The following is a 23,510-nucleotide window of genomic DNA, read 5'->3' as shown; positions in this document are numbered from 1 at the left end:
ACTGACAGCTTGTCAGGACTGATAACTTTCATAAAACCGTGCCCGGATTCTATCAGAAATTATGGCTTTATTCGAAGGGTCCCTCTCTAATGGTAAGGGAATATGAATTGCAGTGAAATCAACTCTCCTTTTCTTATGTTTATCGTCTAATGTGTTATAACGGTAGAAAATGACAAGCCAAAAGAGTAAATGTGACCGTGCACCTCAAAACGAACATAAAGTCGCACACACTGATTTTGCGTGAGGACTGAAATAAGTGAAATGGGTCAACCTAGCCGAACTTGACTTTTTCATATTTTCTGAAAGAGCAGGACTGGTCTTCTTTTACATTATGGTAAAATTTGGTATTATAAAACGGGCAGGAAAGTGTGTTTTCTTAGCAGTTTATCTCGAACATTTTTGGTAGAATAATGTGATTAGGCGTGTCTTTAGAATCCCTTTTTCATTTCTGAAAAACCTTGTCCACACTCTTCACTTTCAACTCTAATAACCTTTGAAAGAATAGTGCTACTGCTTTGAAAATTGGCATTAATTATGGACAGAATGTGTTAATGAGGCATGCTTAATTTCAGTTTAATCTGATAATCCCTTCATTGTTGTAAATCTGGTGGTTTACTTCTTGTTTTTTGTCCCATTCGTCGAACAGCCAGCACGGTTTGGTAAAGATTAAGCGCTTGAATAGACACTGTACTTCAGAGCCTCTTTTCTCAGTTCCCACTTTTCCTGAGTTTGTGCTTTCTTTTCAATATTTAGATAGGTTAGGAGAGTCCATTTGATTTGAGTTATACGTCATTTTAAAGCTTAAAGCCTGCTCTTTCAGAATATCGTCTTAACTATAAAAATTCATATCTGGCGAATTTTTATTCGTTTTGAGGTGCGGGGTCACAAATGATGACAGTGTAAGAGAAAGGTGCATCTTCTGATATGGTGTTATGAACTTATGGAAAAATTACAACGGGTGGTAACTTTCGGGGGGGCGGGGAGGGAGGGTTGTCCAGTAGGTAAGTATCAGGAGGGGGCGGTTTGGGGTATGGTTATGGGGGGGGGGGGGGGTAGTAATCCGGGTGGTAGTTATCCTGGAAGTAGTTATCCGGGGAGTAATTATCCGGGTGGTAGTTATCCTGGGGGTAGTTATCCGGGGGGTAGTTATCCGGGTGGTAGTTATCCTGGGGGTAGTTATCCGGGGGGTAGTTGCAGGGGGTAGTTACCCAGGGGGTAGTTATCCAGGGGGTAGATGTCCTAGGGGTAATTGCCCTTGGGGGTAGTTGCCCTAGGAGGGTAGATGACCGGGTGGTAGTTGTCCTAGGGGGTAATGGCCCTGGAGGGTGATTACCCTAGGAGGGTAATTGTCCGGGGGGTAGTTGCCCTAAGGGGGAATAGACCTGGGGGGTAATTATCCGGGTGGTAGTTATCCGGAGGGTAGTTGCCATGGGGGTAAGTGCCCGGATACGGAGCATTTCGACCAATTTTTGCTACATATCTGCCCTAACAACACAATTGTCCCATATATGACTGTACATCAAGAACCCCTTCTTTTAGTTCTCACATGTTATAGCATACCCCCCCCCCCCCACACACACACACACATACACACACGTACAGAGAAAAAGAGACAAACAGATACATATCTTCAAGATTCAAGTCTGTATGAAGTGTTAAATTTTATTCAACGTGCAAATGGGAAGTTTCTTGATATGTATGCATACATTTTATATATACAAGTCATAAATCAATACACAGAGGCATAATATACACTTCAATGGCTAATAACCAGTAAGACTTTCAATTGCAAGGGTTATTCTGATGTTATAAGATAAGAATGGTTCTCAAAAATTTTATGTAATTACCACTGCCATACTTACAAATACACACTTAAAAATGTAACGTGAATCAAAACACACATACAGACTTACCTACACTTCACTGATTCATATGTATCTGGTGCAAGTTTAATTCCGACTAGACTAATACAGAGTCTTTTGGTGCCAAACTCAGTTGTAATGATTAGGACACATCTCCGTCGTGATTTGGCAAAAAGGTGTATGTCTGAAAAATATCATGTTTTTGGTTTTTACCATTTGGGAGGTTTTCGATGCCGAAATTCTCATGTGACCAACTTTCGTAAGTCATCGAGCCTTTGTTTCCGAGATATTTGGGGCTATCTCTGTATCATTTTATAAGTTTTCCTGCTTTTGATTTGGCAAAAAGGAGTATCTCTATACATACACTTTTTTGCCAACTTAAATGCAGGATTTCTCATTGTGTATGTGAAGATACACCTTTTTGCCAAAATAGCGTGGGTTTCAGTCCCTGTAAGCGTGGTTTGGTAAAAAGTTATTAGTCTCTAAAAGTGCTAATTCCGAAGTATTTTTTAAAGTTTGATGCAAGCAAATTATAAGGAAATGAAATTTTGCCAAAACTTATAAAGTCCATTTTGTAGGCTTTGTAGTCGCTGTAAAACAGCAGACATACACCTTTTTGCCAAAACACGACCAAACTGGTATATTTACTAAGACTAGCCACACTAGCCACCAGCTGGTCACTCCTTGACCATCTCGACACATTGCATGTGAATCTACATCATCAGCAAAATGTATTTTGTCCACGTTGCCACAAATCTGAAACTGGCAGTCAGTCACAAACGCACACCTTGCTCTCCTCTCTCTCATCATTTTTGGGTCTCGACACAACATGGCATCAGGAGTAAACCTGTAAATGATTCATTCAACACGGAGGGCATGAACCCCTAGAGCTGTTTTCCTTACAAGGATAATACAACTGAGAACGGTGAACATCCTAACGTACACATCCAAAGACATATCTACACTCAAACTTCAAGCTAAAACATGTCATCTATCTATTATCTATCCATCTATCTATCTGTCTGGTCCCATGCTCCAAAATGTAAACATTTTCCAACGCTAATTAACTCCATGCTCTGAAATGTGACATTTTCCGGGCATCAGACAAGAGCGTCAAGAGCCCTTTTCAAGACAGCCTCTTAATCCAGGCAGGCAGCCTTGGTGGCCTAAACAGCTATACATGTAAATTGACAAATTACTCTCTAGCCGAATTTAATGGAAGACTGATAAGATTCCTGGCAGAGAAGGTATGCACAGGTAATGTACAATGTTGTACTTTCTTATATGTCTTTCTAATTCGGGTGAACATTCAAACAATAAATATGGATATAAAGGTAGAAATGACTTTCTTATTTGCATAACAGGACATAATTGCACTTTATTGATGAGCATATTTCAAAGAAGAAATAATCGTAATTGTTTATCAAAGTATGATGTATGGTGACGTATGACGACATATGATGAAGTTGGACGAGGTATGGGTTAGTTTGTTTTTTATCTGTACTGTTTGACAAATAATACTATGTATATTCCATGCAAATCTACAACGATTTTAATCTATAACAATGGCAGACCATTTACAAGTATTCACATTTTTTTTTCCTATTTGTATTCAATATAGCCGAGGGCCTTGGTATGGATAACGTCTGGGCAACCCATTACACCACACCAGAGGAAGTCGATGACGTAATGAAAGAGACGAACCATCAGCAAATCATGATTAACGGCCAATTTTGGAAGTCATTTGGGGAGTGGATCGAAATGAGTTCTTGAAATGTTGCAACCTACTTTGTTATCCCAACCCCCAACTACCCTTTAGCATCATTACAATAACATCAGACAAAAGTAAATATCATTGATAAAATTGAAAGAAATTGAAATTGAAATTGAAATAGGACGAAATATAAGTATGATAAAGTAAGTGATCAACTGACCAACTTGTATTGATTCAATTGGATCATTTCAATGACTGCAATTTGTTTCCTATCCCAATTATTCTTTAAAACCCCTTTTCTGTGTGTCATATTACTTCAGGGAGTCATCAGGACAGATTGAAGGCGAGCAAACATATGTCAAGTTTGCTTTGATCCAACACGGTATGCGGTGGAAAGAGGATTAATTTGGCCATTTCATTGAACTTGTCCCCGAGAGATGCTTGGAGTCCATGGAGGTTCACAATAGCGGAGGGCCACGTGACGCTAAATGCAGAGTTAAGAAATCTTGTACGCCAGCAAGGCAGGGTATTCCAGTCCATGGCGGATATGCTCGGTATTTGACGCAGTGAGTATATATTGTCTCAATATCATCTTTTGGGGGGAGGAGTACAACAATAAGAGATTGATTTGACGCAGTCAACAAAACGTAATTACCTAACAAATTATTATGTCACATGTGAATGTCAGTTGTTCATGCAAATATTGATTTTTTTAACTTCTTACTTTCATTTTTTCATTAATTTCCAGACAAGACAGGCCATGGCAATATATCCAAAATTCGGATATACAACCCGATACTTATGCACAGCAGCCTGCCAGCCTTCCACCACGACAAGTCAACGAGGGGACTCTTGTCTGAATGCACTGGGGCAGGTCCAATGGACACTGGCTGTTGTGACCAGGATCCGAGGGGATATAAAAGGGGATACATGCACTGTGAAGAGGCAGTGCAGTTGCCTTAGCAGCGCAGTTCTTAGCAGTTCAGTTTCAGAAGTTCAATCACAGTTTCCCCCAGTGGCAGTCTTTAGTTTCAGTTCAGTTTTTTGTGGCAGTGAAGTTGATTGGAGTTGCACTAAGTTCAAGCATTACCCTTGAACCTGCCTGAAACTGACATGATTCTGCATCATTAGTGATCCATCTGAAAGTTGTACCTACTAGATTCTATGTACTGCTCACAGTATTGTAAACTACCTTCGTCAGGACAGAGTTAATATGCTCTTCTGTGAATAAAAGACACTGACCGGTATGTATTCTCTTCGATAAGTTGCATTTCGTACCATGGTACATCGTATGCACTGTGGTTTAATGTCATCATGCCCGGGGGGGGGGGGGGGGGGTTAAGTGTCATGTTGGTGGACGGATGATAGGAGTGCTGAGTGCGAGATGTTGACATGCCATAAACCATATTAAGACCAAAGTTTCAAGGGTCAGAGCCCTGTGAGCACGCATTTCAAGAATTGAAGCTAAGATTACAGAATGCTCCCATCCCAGCAGCATATTCACTGCCAGAAAGAGATTTTATCTTAGATACAGATGCAAGCGCAGAGGCCACGGGAGCACTTTTGTCTCAAGTGCAGGATGGGGAAGAGAAAGGCATTGCATACTTCAGCAAGAAGTTCGGCAGATCAGAGAGAAATTATTAAGTCACACAACAGGAATTAATGGCTGTTGTTGTGTCCCTCAAGCAATACATGCGGTATTTGTATGGGTGTAAAGTTAACATTCGCACAGACCATGCTTCTCTTCAGTAGTTGCTGAATTTCAAGAATCCTGACTGCATGATGGCTTGAACAAATAGCCGAATGTGACCTGGTAATCTAGTATAGACCGAGAAGAAAGCATGGGAATGCCAATAGCCTTTCTCAGCTAAGGTGTAAAAAGTGTGGAAGGGAGGATTAAGAGACAGCCAATACATGGGAATTTGAGCCTTCTAGTACCAAAGGCAAATCAGTCAGACATATCGCTGCCAAGCCTACCCTTGCAAATCCAGAACTAAGAGAAGCTCAGCTCAATGACGACACAATGTCATGGTTAGTAACAGCTAAAGACAATGCAGAAGCAAAGCTGAAGTTGGAATCATTTTCTCACTCACCTGCTCCTTCCAAAATGCATTGGTCACAATGGGACCAACTAGAGATTCACCGAAGCATGCTATGTTGGAAGTATGCATCAGAGGATGGAAAATTTTTGAGGTGGCAAATTATTTTGCCAAAGAAACTTCAGGAAGAAGGGCTTACTGAAATTCATGGCTGTCTTCTTGGGGGACCCCTGGGGGTGATACGACCCTTGCTAAGGTGAAGGCTAGATTTCAATGGTCTGGACAGACCAAAGAGGTTAGGTCCCACTTGAGGAGATGTAAGTTATGCGAGAGGAGGAAGTCACCAGTCCTCCAAAGAAACGACAGACACCACTAGAGCAGGATCAATTAGGGATGCCTGTAGAAAGGGTTGCCATTGATCTTCTTGGCCCATTACTAAGAAGTTATCAGGGAAACCAGTGGGTGATGGTAGTGGGAGACTACCAAACCAAGTGGATGGAGGATGTGCCTCCACCATAGCCCAGAAGCTGGTTGAAGAATTTATATGTAGAAATGGCATCCTTTGTGAGTTACATTCAGACCAGGGAACCAAATTTTTAGTCTGAACTGTTTGCCGAGATGTGTAAACTCCTTGGAATCATGACCACAGCCTATGATACAAAATCAGATGGACTTGTTGAGAGATTCAACCAAACCCTGATGAATATAGTAGCCTTGCTTAATGAACAAGACTCGAGTGAATGGGACTGGGATGAGCTTCTCCCATATGCAACAAGTGCCAATAGAAGCACACCACAAGAAACGACAGGAGAGATACCCAACATGATGATGCTGGGTAGGAAATTTGCCTCCCTGTCGAGCTTACAGTGCCCACTATTTCAGTGGAAGAGGAAGGAAGTGGTGATTTTGCACAAAATTTACCAGATAAATTGCAAACCTCTCATGAAAGAATAGAAAAAGTCATCAAAACGTGGGGCCTGCAAACAAAAGAAATTGTATGACCATCAAAGTAGTGATGTGAGATGTAAGCCTGACAGTCAATCATTTTGTATGGCTCTTCGACCCTTCGAAGGACAAGGGTATCTCACCCAAGCTCCAATTGTGATGGCAAGGACCGTACCTCATAGTCAGCAAACTGTCTGATGTGTCATTTCCGATGCAAGCTACACCTAGATCAAAACCAATAGTCGTTCATTGTGATCGTTTAAAGCCATACCAGGGAAAGATTTACAGACATGGACATGGCAGAAACCATCTGATCCCGTCATCGAAAGTGAAGGTGAAAAGGATGAGGAAGAGATCCTCAATGATGAGATGGATAGACATTTTTAATGAACATGCCTCCAAGTCAGAAGGAGAATCAGACCATAATCCTCTCTCTTCTCCAACAAATGACTCTACACAGAGATCAGATAAGCAAGGAAATGATGATGATAAAGTAGATGAACATAGAAGTAGGAGGTATCCACGGAGAAAACACCCTCCCAAGTAAATTACACAACATAATGTACATGTTTGTACACAACCAACCCCATAAATGTTGTGATATTCTGATGTTGATTACCACAGATGGCAGACCGAATTTTTCATCCAAAAGTCCAACATATGCCGAATAAGTGATGCAGGGTTCCAGCAGAGGTCCAGGCTTTTTGAACAATTCCAAGAGTCACATACCATTGCCGTTTCCAGGAATTATCAACGCAAGAGGTGCCCCTATGAGAAAAACTGGTCTAATAACCTCAGCCGTCATATTCACCTGAAGCAACATGAGCATCAGCGATTCCCGAGCTTGTTCATGCCCCAGGTCAAGATCTCCGATATGCCAGGCTGCCAGAAAGTCAGCAACAGAAGGAAGGCAGGTGATCCGGAAGGTAAATAGTCCAACGGAAGAACACCCACAAGAAGTAAAAAAAGAAGCAGTGAGTCTGGCCATATCAATTACACGTTCCCCAACATTTAATTCATGAAGGCCGAGCGGAAAGCAGCTGGCCATGTCAAGACGCCAGATGCCACAGGAGTGCAACATGTCAGACTCGGAAGAGGAAGACTATGTAGACGAAGCATTTGGAAATCCCCCAAAACATGCCCAGTCCCCAGCTCCATCCCCTCTCCCTTTCCCCATTCAAAACGACAGACAAACTGCTGGAGACCCCAAGCAAAAACATGAATGCAGTGTGTTGGAGGATAAATGGCCAACATTGCAAATTTCACGGAGTGGAGGCACAAGCATTCAAAAGAAAATTACAACGGTAAAAACAAACCCACCAGTGATATCAAATGAAAAATCTGAATGAGGTTGAGATAGTTTTGATGGATCGAACAAGAAATGTCAAAACTCTAATGAAGTCCAACAAAACAACAAATCACAAAAATTTTGACGCAAACATTGCCAATGCTGGCCTAAGGTATAGAGAGCTTAGGACACCAGCAGACAGAAACTGTCTGTTCCATGCCCTCATTGATCAGTTGCAGACACAGGTACATTTATAGGTTACTCACTGAGAATTGAGAGCTCGGGTTGTTAAATATTTGAAGGCGCATTGGCATACTAGATCCATCAAAACTTACCGTTTCACCAAGTCCCCCACAGACACGCATTATTATCATGGCATCCAGGTTTGGACAGAAGCAACTGGAATCGCTTGTTTTTTCTGCCATGTTCACCGTTAGTATTATTCAGTCAGTCAGTATCGACCATGCAGTTACTATTGATGCTTCTGCATATTACACCCATATTCTGTGGTCCAGGCAAGGTGTTCAGGAACTCATCAATTCCAGAGGTGTCATGTAGAATGCTGTCTCCATGTATGACGCCGTTAATTACCAGACCATCCTGGATAGCCAACAACTTGATATATCTGGAGAACATAGAAGGACTCTGCATTCTCACAAGAAATCACTTTTCTCCAGATGTACACTGATACCCTACACTGCCACATGGGTACACTACATCATCATCCTGTTTCACGGATCATTACAACCTGCCAGCTGCTCCATCACCGCACAACTGCCTAAATGTCTTCAGGGACAACAAATTTCATTGAGACAATGGCGGAGAACACAACCAAACTGAACAAGGATATAGCATGCTGGTTATAGATAGTAACTGTTTTGCAACAACGTCAGATCGACAATGCGCTTGATGCAAAGGATTTCTTCCAAGAGCGTGCTTTGACCACAGATTTAGAGCGCCATCCAGTCTTCATCCCCTTTTACGATGACCAAAGCAACCCATCATTGAAGTTCACTGAGAATTTACAAGCAATTGCAAGAGATCTAATTGATGACTTGTCAATTCCCCACTCCACTTGCCAGCATGTACTGTCACTGACAGTAGAAGCCTTACAACATTGAGAGGTATCCTCTCTATTGGTCCTGCAAATGGAGCGGCACTGCCAGACACTCCACCTCCTCTTGGCAACTGGATGCGCTCCGACATTCAGCAGACTCGAATTAAACGTTTGTTCACCTTTTCAGACTATCTCCATGCAATAAATGTAGTGACAGGAAGGATTTTAATACAAATCTTGCTGCAAGACCTGCACGGCAGCAATCAAACTCCTCTCAGCATGTATACACAGGAAAGCCCTCCTTCTGGCAAGAGATGTAATGGCAGCATCTCTCTTGACCAGCTTGTAAAAGAGCTGGCAAAAGTTGGTCGATTTGGATTTCCGACATTTGGTATTAAGGCATTAACAAAGCTTGTCAAAGCTGCACACTTGCTTCATACGGTCATTAAAGCAGGCTTTCTTGAATTAAAGGTGACACATTTTCCAGCGCTGAAGTTTTTTGACTCCTCGAAGCATCAGAAGGCTGCTTGGGACCACAAATCCGTCTGGCAAGTCATCCTGCCTGGTGGCACAGAATCACTTACAGCAAAATGTGTAAGTCTATCTGCTGTTGTCCTTGTGAGATTAGAATCAAATAATTTCACATTTGCTAGGAACCTAAGAACTGTGAGGGACACCACCATGCCTTGGATATTACCTGTGGTCTCTCTGCTAGATGGGAGTAACTTAGACCGAGATCAAATGGTGACTATTTGTCTCTTTGTCACTTGTATTGCTTTTCTGCAGCTCGGCATTTACATTGATTACACCCAAATGGCTAATCTAGAACATGATATGCCTCTCATTCAGAACCATTTGTGCCGTCTTGGAATCCTGTCACATTACTTTCTAATTGGTGTCCATAAACTAAAGGTAATGAGGCTGCATGAGCACATACCATTTAAGATTCTGATCCCCATCGTTTGTGAGCGTGGAAACGCTAAACAGCATAGAGATGCTCCGATTGTTGAGAAACCAGCAGAAGATGACTTTCCGCAGTTTGGTGATTCATCCGTTACAGAGACACTACAAGAAGTTGAACAGGTACCGGTAGAAACTCGGAACTTACCTGCAAATTTTAAAAGACCCTGGTCGACCTTTGAGCTTGAATTGCTACAAACTGCAGTCGGTGATGTTACTGATGGGTCAGTTACAGAAATCTACATGCGTTATGCTAAATTGTGTCTTGAATGCTCATTTCCTGTTCGTAGTATTCAATCAGTAAAGCATAAGCTTCGACAAATGAGGTCTGGGCAGTAACTCTCCTGTAGGCCTGACTTTGATTGCATAGGGTGGCGTGCCCCTTTGCTCTCCTAAAAGTGATTTAAAACGAGTTCACTGAAGAGATCAATTAAGAGAGACTTGATACGCGTTCCTATATCATCAAGCCTCTGAAAGATGGAAATGAAAAAAAAAAATCACTTTTAGGAGAGCAAAGGGGCACGCCACCCTATGCAATCGTGAAAGTGATTTTTTTTTTCATTTCAATCTTTCAGAGGATTGATGTTATTATAGGAATGAGTATCAAGTCTCCTTCACTTGATCTCTATGTCACAGTGAACTGGTCGGCTTCTTGGTGTTCTTCTTTCTAGACATTTGGACTTTTTGAAACACATATTCAGATCAACACATTTCCTGGGAGCAGATTTAGTTTCTGAACAAAATTTCCAAACTCTGCGATAAATGCGGAAATTTTAAATCCATTTTAGCTGATGATTGAGGCCTATATAAATAATCACTTAATGCAATGTTCGAGAAATGCTAGACGCAATATCCTATTGAAATGTACAAACATGAAGTGCAGGAAATACATCCTTACTGTGCATGAACTCCAGTACCTTCTTCACAAGGATGCTATTACCACCATGAATCCAAGGATCGATGGTCCATTATAAAAAGTCTACACACGTCGGCAGACAAACTCTTAATGACTTATGATGTCATATTTCCTTTAACATACAACCAATTAAAACCTGTTGCTGATAGTGAATAATGAATATTCATTAATCAATCACGCATTGACCTCATTTGCATACAAATACAGGTCAAAAATATTAGCCAATCACGAGCTAGCGCTGGACGGCGGGCTAGCATGGTCGGCTCACTCACGTTCCGCAAAATACCAGCATGCGCGCAGCATCGGTAAAAACTAAATTGCATATGCATGCATTGCGCATGATAATCGAAGGAACACCATGACTGCACATGTATTTCATACTTTTCAAACATGCATGCAAAACGATAAATATATAATAAATAATAATAATAGGATAGATTCATCGAGTAGGTCTCTATTCTACAAGAACTAGTATAAACTTCTCCTTCTGGAACCAATGAATGAATGCCCAAGCCAAAGACCTAGGAGAAGATGTGCTTCATATTGCATCGGACATTTCAAAAAACTTCAAGAACTTCCAGAATTGCCCGCAGACCCAGGGGAAAACAACTGCAGTGCCAGTGGAACAAAAAGTCAGCATTTGATGTCGAGGTACAGATAGGCCTATATAGGCCGACAATCAAAACATTACTTTTATATTTTGAAGCCTGTTTAGGTATTGTCTCATGTAACTGTTAGCTCTGATGTAGAATATAATGAATCAAACTAGTGTAATTGATAAAGGAGATTAAACCTAAAACTCATAACTATTTGTGCATTCACCAAACACTAACAGCACCAACTGTAACGTGGTCGAGGGTCAGTGAGTGTAATACTATTAAATTAACACGAATGAGCCCCCATCTCATAACTCACAACTCCCATAGGGCGCACATGCAGTTTTAAGCCGGATTTAGCCCTTAGCCTATCGCATTTTCCCCGTGGCAAGCCGCAAACAAATCCTAACAAATTGGGTATCACAAGGTATCACAGCTTATTAAGTCTAGACTGTTCATCTCATTCGTTTTGCTTTCATCATTTCATTTTATAACTTTTATCATTCAATTATTGATGCTCTGTTTATATTTCCACAAAAGGTTCTGGAGGAAGATGATTACACTCACAGGGTTTTAGTTCACTATGCCCGATGGGGGGATCAGTGGCTGGAAAAGGTAAAATGTATCTTCCAAAATATAAAGGTCAATGGAAAGCAAAACGAGTGTTGACTCCTGCTGATGTGCATGGATGCTGCATACATCTCATTTAATAATTGTGTACTTATTCATCTTCACATTTATTTAAATAGATTTTGGAATATTTTTGTCAATTATTTTCTCAAACCTAAGCTCAAATAAATGTGGTCAAATAGAAAAATACTTAGGAGTACATTCTGGAGAGTACATTATTTACCAATCACCAGTCAGTTCAGCTAACGTACAATAGATACTGGAATGTTGTCTTCCCAGAGTTGATCACTTCTTTGTAATAAGATACAATACCAGCATAGAAGAGAATTCCTATGTCAGAAATGCTGTCCATCTCTAGGAAAATGAAGGAACTGTGAATGTGTTGTAGAAAGTCCCTAAAGACCATGCAAATATTTTGAGAGCTTAATGCTTCTGGGGAAGTTAAATTCCACGGTCAATTGCAGAATTTAGTTTGGATGACTTGTGATTGACAGATGTCAGCTCCAGAATGTGATCTGGATGGAGGTTTTTGTGTGTGTGTTTTGGGTTTTTTTTGCTTTGTTTTTGTTTTGTTTTTTCAGAGTGAAGCTTGGATTTGAGAAACTGATATCATTGACAAAAATGTTTGAAAATTTGTCACACATTTGTATACATGTGAAGATGAACGAGTAACACAATAAAATGAGATGTATGCAGCATTGCAAATCACCAGGAATCAACATGCACAATTGGATTTTCTGGATGTATAATTCAGAAGAGATACTTGTTCTTAATTGTTTAAAATAATTCAAATAATCTACCAGGAATCTTCAGTCACATGTCTTTTCATGCTTACTTGAATGTCCTATGGTATATACAATCTAAATGATGTTTTTACTCTTTTGATTGCTCTAATGTGAAACTGAATGCCCATTATGAATTTTTTGTTGCACTGCATCGAAATTGAATGAACTATCTATACTCTTGCACCCACTAATATGATCTTAAACAGGAAAACATATATTCCTAATCCTTTTCTGCCCACGGCTGTCATATTAATCTGTGTAATTGCAATTAAATTCCTAAAACTTGTTTGCAACTTTGTACCCCATGGAACATACTGTGAAATTCAATACCTTTAACACAATCTTTGTCACTATTATAATTATGAACCCTAAAATTGTACATCCTGTGGCCCGAGTTCAACATTATACTGCCGAAGGGATGAAGACATTGCTATAATTCAATTATATTTATTGTGCATAATCCCATTCTACCTACATTTCCTTCGTGTGTTTATTTACCACTTATCTAATAAATGATGGGTATTTAGTATTATCATCTTTGATTTACTGAAAGATTGTATGAACTTGACTTTTAATTTCAGACGAATCTCATCACCAAAGAGGATTTTTCAAGCAGCTGTGGAACAGCAAGTGATGTCAAGACTGCACTCAGGCTTGCCAAAAAGGAAAAGCTTACAATCAGCATAAATCAGAATCCTGAGTGCGTGGCACGTGTCCCTGTAGATCCACTGGTGTTTGAGGAAGTATTTGCACCTTGTGAAAATACTCAAGATCGTAACCTAATGACTGAGCTGAAAGCCATCCTGGGACCTGATTGGAACATAAGAATCAAAAATAAAGAACGGGATTTCACATATGTCAAAAGAAAATGCATGTACCTAAAGCTTACAAAAATGAGACCAATAACCAAATTTGTGGAACGCAGTGGTACCCTGCAAGAACATCACCTGCAGAGAGGACACTTTCTGCTGTTGAGGTTCATGAGGTCATATGGAACTCCAGAGGAAATGAAACAAAAAAAAATGAAGTCAAGACACAACAAAAATTTTGTTTCAGGGTTGTTTAAGCGTTTAAAGTTTCTTAGTTTCAAAGCTTTTTAGACTTTTTACACTCACTTACACATCACTTCCATATTTTATGCAGTTTGATTCAGACATGAACTATGGCATACTTGTTTTTTTAATGTAGATTTGACATTTGTTACTGAAGTTACAAAGTTACATATGCATAAGGGTCCGCAACAAGTTCTATTTTTTTCTTGTTGAACTTGCTCTCCTTTCTTTATTTCTCCATCAATTCCATTCAAACTTAGAACAAATGATCCTTGGGTAATAGCAGATGTGAGTTGATGAGGATGATGAGGTCAAAGGTCATCTAGGATCAAAGGTCAAATGATATGAGGCCAAGTGCATCATTTTTACAACATGTTAAAGCTTTTGTTGAAATTGCTCTCATTTCTTTATTTCTCCATCAATTTCATTCAAACTTATCAAAAATGATCCCCCTTCCCCCATTTAAAACAACAGACAAACTGCTGAAGAGACCCCATCCCACATCCCCTAGTAGGCGGACATATCTACCGGATGGGACTTTAGAAATGTTTCACCTGGAAAGATCCTTGCCAAAATGCAGCAGAGGAAAAACTATCCAGTATTCTTTAAGAGGAAAAATCATTCGATGGGCGGGAATCCTGGAGACAATCCCAGTTCTACTGCCGGTCTCATGGGACCAAGATGTGGATTGCTAGCATGGGTTGGAGAGACACAATTCTAAGTAGTAACTTTGATTTGTTTTGTTATGCTTGAGGTAAAATCAACACTGGGCATAATGTAAGTTAATCATAAAGGTGCGTTTTTTATTTTTTTTTTCTTCTAGTACTAAAGAATCCTGCCAGATAGTCACTACACTCAGGATTAGATTCATAGAGTTCTTTTGAATTTGAAGTGAGGGCGCTTTATCAGGTTTGGATTGCTTTTATTCCTTTTTGTTTTCCTCTCGCAAACTATCGTGGTTTCATACACATGTAGCTGGAAATCCAAGTTATCATCAATGATACTGCTTAGGGTTGATTTCCGGCAATTTGCTGACTGCCAATATGCCTCCAAGGCCTACATGCAAAGGGTCAAAAAAGAGGCAGGAGAACCAACATGACGTCATAAAACTCAACGCTAGGCACAGCACAGTGCCTGGGGAGCCCGCAGACACTGACCGCCGAGCAAAGGTGATTACCAACGTGCTCACTCAGCTGTAGACATGGTGGATGGAGAATGGGGTGACAATGACCTGAAACAGATGAACTCACAAAAGCGCTTTTGACAGGCTCAGTAAATAACAAAATTGTTGACGCTGTCTACAAAACTGTGTGTAAAAGACTGGAGGACGCAACTTCAACATCATTCACAAGAGGAAATCAGCAAGAAGAAAGTTAGCACTACGCCCAAAAATAACCCAAAAATCTACACTTAAAGAGATGAAATTGTTACCCCCTGCTTGTTCTTACGAAATACAGGAAAAAACTACGGTCTGGTGCCATATTCCATTCGGCCTCCGGCCTCATGGAATATGGCACCAGACCGTAGATATTTGTGAGTATTTCATGAACAAGCAGGTGGTAACTATGAATAGTATTTAGGTGTACATGAGTATACATAATTATATACATAATTATAATATTATGTTGTAGTATATGACATAATACTGTTATATATAATCAGAATTTAAAAGATATTTAATTATATATCAAATGTTTAAATGTATATCACCAGTGCACCTACTTCCATCATTTGCACCTTTGATTCCATCCATAAAATGTTCATTTCAAAAATATTTTGTTTAAAAAATCAAAAGAAGACAAAATGAGGAAAAGGAAACCAAAGAACAGGAAGATGGTACTGACGAGAAAGAAGAGGTAAAGAGAAAGAGGAGGAAAGGAAGACGAGGAGGACAAAGAAGAAGAGACAGAAGAGGAGTAAGAAGATATAGAGGAAGATAATCGACCTTGAGAGGGACCCTAACTATTCACCAGACAACATAGCCCCTAAAGTCAGTGAGTGATTTTGCAGAAAATTTACGAGATAAATTGCAAACGGCTCGTAAAAGAACGCATTTGAAAAAGTCACCAAAAAGAGAGCCCGCAAACAAAAGAAACTGTACGATCACCAAAGTAGTGAAGTGAGCCCGACAGTCAATCAGTTTGTATGGCTCTTCGACCCCTCTAAGAAAAAGGGTATCTCATCCAAGCTCCAGTTGTGATGGAAAGGACCGTACCTCATAGTCAGCAAACTGTCTGATGTGTCATTTCCGATGCAAGCTACACCTAGATCAAAACCAATAGTCGTTCTTCGTGATCGTTTCAAGCCATACCAGGGACAATATTTACAGACATAGACATGGCAGAAACCATCTGATCCCGTCATCGAAAGTGAAGGTGAAAAGGATGAGGAAGAGATCCTCAATGATGAGATGGATAGAAATTTTTAATGAACATTCCTCGGAGTCAGAAGGAGAATCAAACCACCATCCTCTCTCCTTCTCCAACAAATGACTCTACACAGAGATCAGATAAGCAAGGAAATGATGATGATGATAAAATAGATGTACATAAAAGTAGGAGGTATCCACGGAGAAAACAACACCCTCCCAAGTATTTGGGAAATTTCACAACATAATGTACATATTTGTATACAACAAACCCTATTAATATTGTGATATTTTGATGTTGATTACCACAGATGGCAGACCGACTTTCCGTCCAAAAGTCCAACATATGCTGAATATGAGATGTCGGGTTCCAGCAGAAGTCCAGGCTTTTTGAACAATTCCAAGAGTCAAATACCATTGGTGTTTCCAGGAATTATCAATGCAAGAGGTGCCCCTATGAGACAAACTGGTCTAATAACCACAGCCGTCATATTCACCTGAAGCAACATGAGCATCAGCGATTCCCGAGCTTGTACATGCCCCAGGTTATACGCCAGGCTGCCAGAAAGTCTGCAACAGAAGGAAGGCAGGTGATCCGCAGGGCAAATAGTCCAACTGGAGAACACCCACAAGAAGTAAAAAATGAAGCAGTGAGCCTGGCCATATCAATTACACGTTCCCCAGCATTTAATTCATGAAGGCCAAGCGGAAAGCAGGTGGCCATGTCAAGACGCCAGATGCCACAGGAGTGCAACATGTCAGACTCGGAAAAGGAAGACTATGTAGATGAAGCATTTGGAAATCCCCCAACACCTGCCCAGTCCCCAGCTCCATCCCCTCCCCCTTCCCCCATTCAAAATGACAGACAAACTGCTGGAGACCCCAAGCAACAACATGAATGCAGTGTGTTGGAGGATAAATGGCCAAAATTGCAAATTTCATGGAGTGGAGGCACAAGCTTTCAAAAGAAAATTACAACGGTAAAAACAAACCCACCAGTGATATCAATAGAAAAATCTGAATGAGGTTGAGATAGTTTTGATAGATGGAACGAAAAATGTCAAAACTCTCATGAAGTCCAACAAGACAACAAATCACAAAAATCTTGACACAAACATTGCCAATGTTGGCCTAAGGTTATAGAGAGCTTAGGACACCAGCAGACAGAAACTGTCTGTTCCATGTCCTCGCTGATCAGTTGCAGACACAGGCACATTTATAGGTTACTCATTGAGAATTGAGAGCTCGGGTTGTTAAATATTTGAAGGCACATTGGCATACTAGATCCATCAAAACTTACCATTTCACCAAGTCCCCCACAGACACGCATTATTATTATGGCATCTAGGTTTGGACAGAAGAAACAGGAACCACTTGTTTTATCTGCCATGTTCACCTCTAGTATGATCCAGTCAATCAGTATCCACCATGCTGTACCACTATTGCTGCTTCTTCATATTACACTCATATTCTGTGGTCCAGGCAAGGTGTTCAAGAACTCATCAATTCCAGAGGTGTCATGTAGAATGCTGTCTCCATGTATGATGCCGTTAATTACCAGACAAATATGGATAGCTGGCAACTTGATATATCTAGGAGAACATAGAAGGATAGCTGCATTCCCATGAGAAATCACTTTTCTCCAGATGTACGCTGATACCCTACACTGCCACGTGGGTACACTACATCATCATCCTGTTTCACGGATCATTACAACCTGCCAGCTGCTCCATCACCGCACAACTGCCTCAATGTCATCAAGGGCAACAAATTTCATTAAGACAATGGCAGAGAACACAACCAAACTGAACAAGGACATAGCATGCCGATTGGAGATAGTAACTGTTTTGCAACAAGATCAAATCCCTGATGCTATTGATGCAAACGATTTCCTCCAAGAGAATACTTTGGCCACAGTATTAGAGCGCCATCCAGTCTTCATCCCCTCTTATGATGACCATAGTGACCCATCAATGAAGTTCACTGAGATTTTACGAGCAATTGGAAGAGATCTAATTGATGACTTGTCAATTCCCCACTCGACTTGCCAGCATTTAGTGTCAGTGACAGTCGAAGCCTTACAACATTGAGAGGTATCCTCTCTATTGGTCCTGCAAATGGAGCGGCACTGCCAGACACTCCACCTCCTCTTGGCAACTGGATGCGCTCCGACATTCCGCAGACTCAAATTAAATGTTTGTTCACCTTTTCAGACTATCTGTGTGCAAAAAAATGCAGTGACAGGAAGGATTTTAATACAAATCTTGCTGTAAGACCTGCATGGCAGCAATCAAACTCCTCTCAGCATGTATACACAGGAGAGCCCTCCTTCTGGCAAGAGATATACTGGCAACATCTCTCTTGACCAGCTTGTAAAAGAGCTGGCAAAAGTTGGTCAATTTGGATTTCCAACGACATTTGGTATTAAGGCATTAACAAAGCTTGTCAAAGCTGCACACTCGCTTGATGCGGTCATTAAAGCAGGATTTCTTGAATTAAGGGTGAAACATAAACAGCTTGATTTGCAAAAAAAGAACCCACGGAACTGTTGCCAGCTATTGCTTGAGCATTGCCCTCTTTTTGGAATTTTTGAGCGGACTACCGGTCCTGCCAAGGGTGCTGATGAAGGAATCCTGTACAAGGCTTGAATTGGTGACAGGGGTAGACCAATGGTGGAAAATTGCTTCTGCAATAAGGGTGGAAGGAAAGAAGGCTTCCCTAGAAAGAAAAGAGAAAAGATCCAGCAAGTTATAACCCCCCCCCCCCATTACAATTTCCATTTCTCCAAATATCTGACAAAGCTATCTCACATCAAGGATAGAGAAGTGCCGATCGAAGGATTCAGCAAGGCAGCATCTCAGGCAAACCACTAAAGTTCTGCAGCTGCCAATATGTCAAGGGCACATTAAAGGCCTCCTTACGACAACAGAAGCAAGGTTAAGGGGCCATCAACAGCTTGATTTCCAAAGAGAAAATCTACGGAACTGTTGCCAGCTATTGCTTGAGCATTGCACTCTTTTGGGAATTTTTGAGCGGACTACCGGTCCTGCCAAGGGTGCTGATGAAGAAATCCTGTACAAGGCTTGAATTGGTGACAGGGGTAGACCAATGGCGGAAAATTGCTTCTCCAATAAAGATGGAAGGAAAGAAGGCTTCCCTAGAAAGAAAAGAGAAAAGATCCAGTAAGTTATAACCCCCCCAAAAAAGTCTTACAATTTCCATTTCTCCACATATCTGACAAAGCTATCTAACATCAAGGATAGAGAAGTGCCGATCGAAGGATTCAGCAAGGCAGCATCTCAGGCAAACCGCTAAAGTTCTGCAGCTGCCAATATGTCAAGGGCACATTAAAGGCCTGCTCAAGACAAAAGAAGCAAGTGAAGGGGCCATCAACAGCTTGATTTCCAAAGAGAGAACCCATGGAACTGTTGTAAGCTACTGCTTGAGCATTGCACTCTTTTGGGAATTTTTGAGCGGACTACCAGTCCTGCCAAGGGTGCTGATGAAGGAATCCTGTACAAGGCTTGAATTGGTGACAGGGGTAGACCAATGGCGGAAACTTGCTTCTGCAATAAAGATGGAAGGAAAGAAGGCTTCCCTAGAAAGAAAAGAGAAAAGATCCAGTAAGTTATAACCCCCCCCCCAAAAAAAAAGTCTTACAATTTCCATTTCTCCACATATCTGACAAAGCTATCTAACATCAAGGATAGAGAAGTGCCGATCGAAGGATTCAGCAAGGCAGCATCTCAGGCAAACCGCTAAAGTTCTGCAGCTGCCAATATGTCAAGGGCTCATTAAAGGCCCACTCATGACAAAAGAAGCAAGTGAAGGGGCCATCAACAACTTGATTTCCAAAGAGAGAACCCATGGAACTGTTGCAAGCTACTGCTTGAGCATTGCACTCTTTTTGGAATTTTTGAGCGGACTACCGGTCCTGCCAAGGGTGCTGATGAAGGAATCCTGTACAAGGCTTGAATTGGTGACAGGGGTAGACCAATGGCGGAAAATTGCTTCTGCAATAAAGATGGAAGGAAAGAAGGCTTCCCTAGAAAGAAAAGAGAAAAGATCCGGTAGGTTATAACCACGAAAAAAAAGTCTTACAATTTCCATTTCTCCACATATCTGACAATGCTATCTAACATCAAGGATAGAGAAGTGCCGATCGAAGGATTCAGCAAGGCAGCATCTCAGGTAAACCGCTAAAGTTCTGCAGCTGCCAATATGTCAAGGGCACATTAAAGGCCTGCTCATGACAAAAGAAGCAAGTGAAGGGGCCATCAACAGCTTGATTTCCAAAGAGAAAATCTACGGAACTGTTGCCAGCTATTGCTTGAGCATTGCACTCTTTTGGGAATTTTTGAGCGGACTACTGGTCCTGCCAAGGGTGCTGATGAAGAAATCCTGTACAAGGCTTGAATTGGTGACAGGGGTAGACCAATGGCGGAAAATTGCTTCTCCAATAAAGATGGAAGGAAAGAAGGCTTCCCTAGAAAGAAAAGAGAAAAGATCCAGTAGGTTATAACCACAAAAAAAAAGTCTTACAATTTCCATTTCTCCACATATCTGACAAAGCTATCTAACATCATGGATAGGGAAGTGCCAATCGAAGGATTCAGCAAGGCAGCATCTCAGGCAAACCGCTCAAGTTCTGCAGCTGCCAATATGTCAAGGGCACATTAAAGGCCTGCTCATGACAAAAGAAGCAAGTGAAGGGGCCATCAACAGCTTGATTTCCAAAGAGAGAACCCATGGAACTGTTGTAAGCTACTGCTTGAGCATTGCACTCTTTTGGGAATTTTTGAGCAGACTACCAGTCCTGCCAAGGGTGCTGATGAAGGAATCCTGTACAAGGCTTGAATTGGTGGCAGGGGTAGACCAATGGCGGAAAATTGCTTCTCCAATAAAGATGGAAGGAAAGAAGGCTTCCCTAGAAAGAAAAGAGAAAAGATCCAGTAAGTTATAACCCCCCCAAAAAAAGTCTTACAATTTCCATTTCTCCACATATCTGACAAAGCTATCTAACATCAAGGATAGAGAAGTGCCAATCGAAGGATTCAGCAAGGCAGCATCTCAGGCAAACCGCTAAAGTTCTGAAGCTGCCAATATGTCAAGGGCCCATTAAAGGCCTCCTTAAGACAAAAGAAGCAAGGTTAAGGGGCCATCAACAGCTTGATTTCCAAAGAGAGAACCTACGGAACTGTTGCCAGCTATTGCTTGAGCATTGCACTCCTTTGGGAATTTTTGAGCAGACTACCAGTCCTGCCAAGGGTGCTGATGAAGGAATCCTGTACAAGGCTTGAATTGGTGACAGGGGTAGACCAATAGCGGAAAATTGCTTCTCCAATAAAGATGGAAGGAAAGAAGGCTTCCCTAGAAAGAAAAGAGAAAAGATCCAGTAGGTTATAACCACAAAAAAAAAGTCTTACAATTTCCATTTCTCCACATATCTGACAAAGCTACCTAACATCAAGGATAGAGAAGTGCCGATCGAAGGATTCAGCAAGGCAGCATCTCAGGCAAACCGCTAAAGTTCTGCAGCTGCCAATATGTCAAGGGCACATTAAAGGCCTGCTCATGACAAACGAAGCAAGTGAAGGGGCCATCAACAGCTTGATTTCCAAAGAGAGAACCCATGGAACTGTTGCAAGCTACTGCTTGAGCATTGCACTCTTTTGGGAATTTTTGAGCAGACTACCAGTCCTGCCAAGGGTGCTGATGAAGGAATCCTGTACAAGGCTTGAATTGGTGACAGGGGTAGACCAATGGCGGAAAATTGCTTCTCCAATAAAGATGGAAGGAAAGAAGGCTTCCCTAGAAAGAAAAGAGAAAAGATCCAGTAAGTTATAACCCCCCAAAAAAAGTCTTACAATTTCCATTTCTCCACATATCTGACAAAGCTATCTAACATCAAGGATAGAGAAGTGCCGATCGAAGGATTCAGCAAGGCAGCATCTCAGGCAAACCGCTAAAGTTCTGCAGCTGCCAATATGTCAAGGGCACATTAAAGGCCTGCTTAAGATGAAAGAAGCAAGTGAAGGGGCCATCAACAGCTTGATTTCCAAAGAGAGAACCCACGGAACTGTTGCAAGCTACTGCTTGAGCATTGCATTCTTTTGGGAATTTTTGAGTGGACTACCGGTCCTGCCAAGGGTACTGATGAAAGAATCCTGTACAAGGCTTGTAATGGTGACACGGGTAGAAAATGGCGGAAAATTGCTTCTGCAATAAGGGTGGAAGGCAAGAAGGCTTTCCTAGAAAGAAAAGAGGAAAGAGAAAAGATCCAGTAAGTTATAACTAAAACCAACTTTCCATGGCACCATTGTACACATTTACAATTTCTGTAAATAACAATAATTTGTAATTGTGATATCAAATCCAATTCACGCATTCTACCTGTTACCATGCTAGTGGCAATTAACTGTAAAACAAATTGTGCAAAGAGGCCCTAAAGTTGTATATAGGGTCAGTGGTTAAAAATCAAGTAAATAGCACTTGTTTATTCATTTTTATTCTCTACCTCTAGAGGAGCAGTTATCAGACAGAGATCTCGCGGAACTGGAGGATGCTTTGGATTCATATTGGAAAAGCACGCTTGCTGAAATGATTGACAAACAAACATTCAGTAGGAGTGACGCACTCGCTCTGCGAAGCTCCTTCATTGTGATAATGGCCATGGACAATGCCAACCGTTCCATCTGAGTTTAAGCACCTGGAAGAACAATGGCTGTTAGATGCATCAACCCCAAATGTCACTTCCAGGAAGTACATACTGAAGGTGAGATATAAAATGCCATTGTTTAATTGGGAATAGAATCAATAACCAAAAAGAGTTTAGCTAGCAGAAAAAGACTAGTTTGCATATTATTTATTAACCTTGACTATTGTGCATATTTTCTCAGATCTTCCAACACAAGACAAGCCACTGGCCTTGTTAAGATGCCAAGAACGACAGGAGTGCAACATGCCAGACTCGGAAGAGGAAACACAAATAACTAGATGACTATTGCACTACATTTTAGTGAGACACAGATAGCCACATGATGGCACAAGAAGTGATGCCATTTCAAGCATTCCCAATTTCTTTTTCTTATTTTATGTAGATGGCTGAAAGGAGACCCAAACTATATATCGATCTAATGTGGCAAAGATGCAATAAGGAGTGCAGAGGTTGGAGTGAATTATCTCAGCACCTAAGAGACGAGCACTCCTGGCAAAAACCAGTCCATATTTACAAGTGTGGCCAGTGCCAATATATATGTACGTCTGTAGTCGAAGAGGCAACATTACCAAACAGCGAC

This window comes from Diadema setosum, chromosome 16 (assembly GCF_964275005.1).
Source record: "Diadema setosum chromosome 16, eeDiaSeto1, whole genome shotgun sequence".
Lineage (NCBI taxonomy): Eukaryota > Metazoa > Echinodermata > Echinoidea > Diadematoida > Diadematidae > Diadema > Diadema setosum.
Note: the sequence above shows the minus strand (reverse complement) of the source record.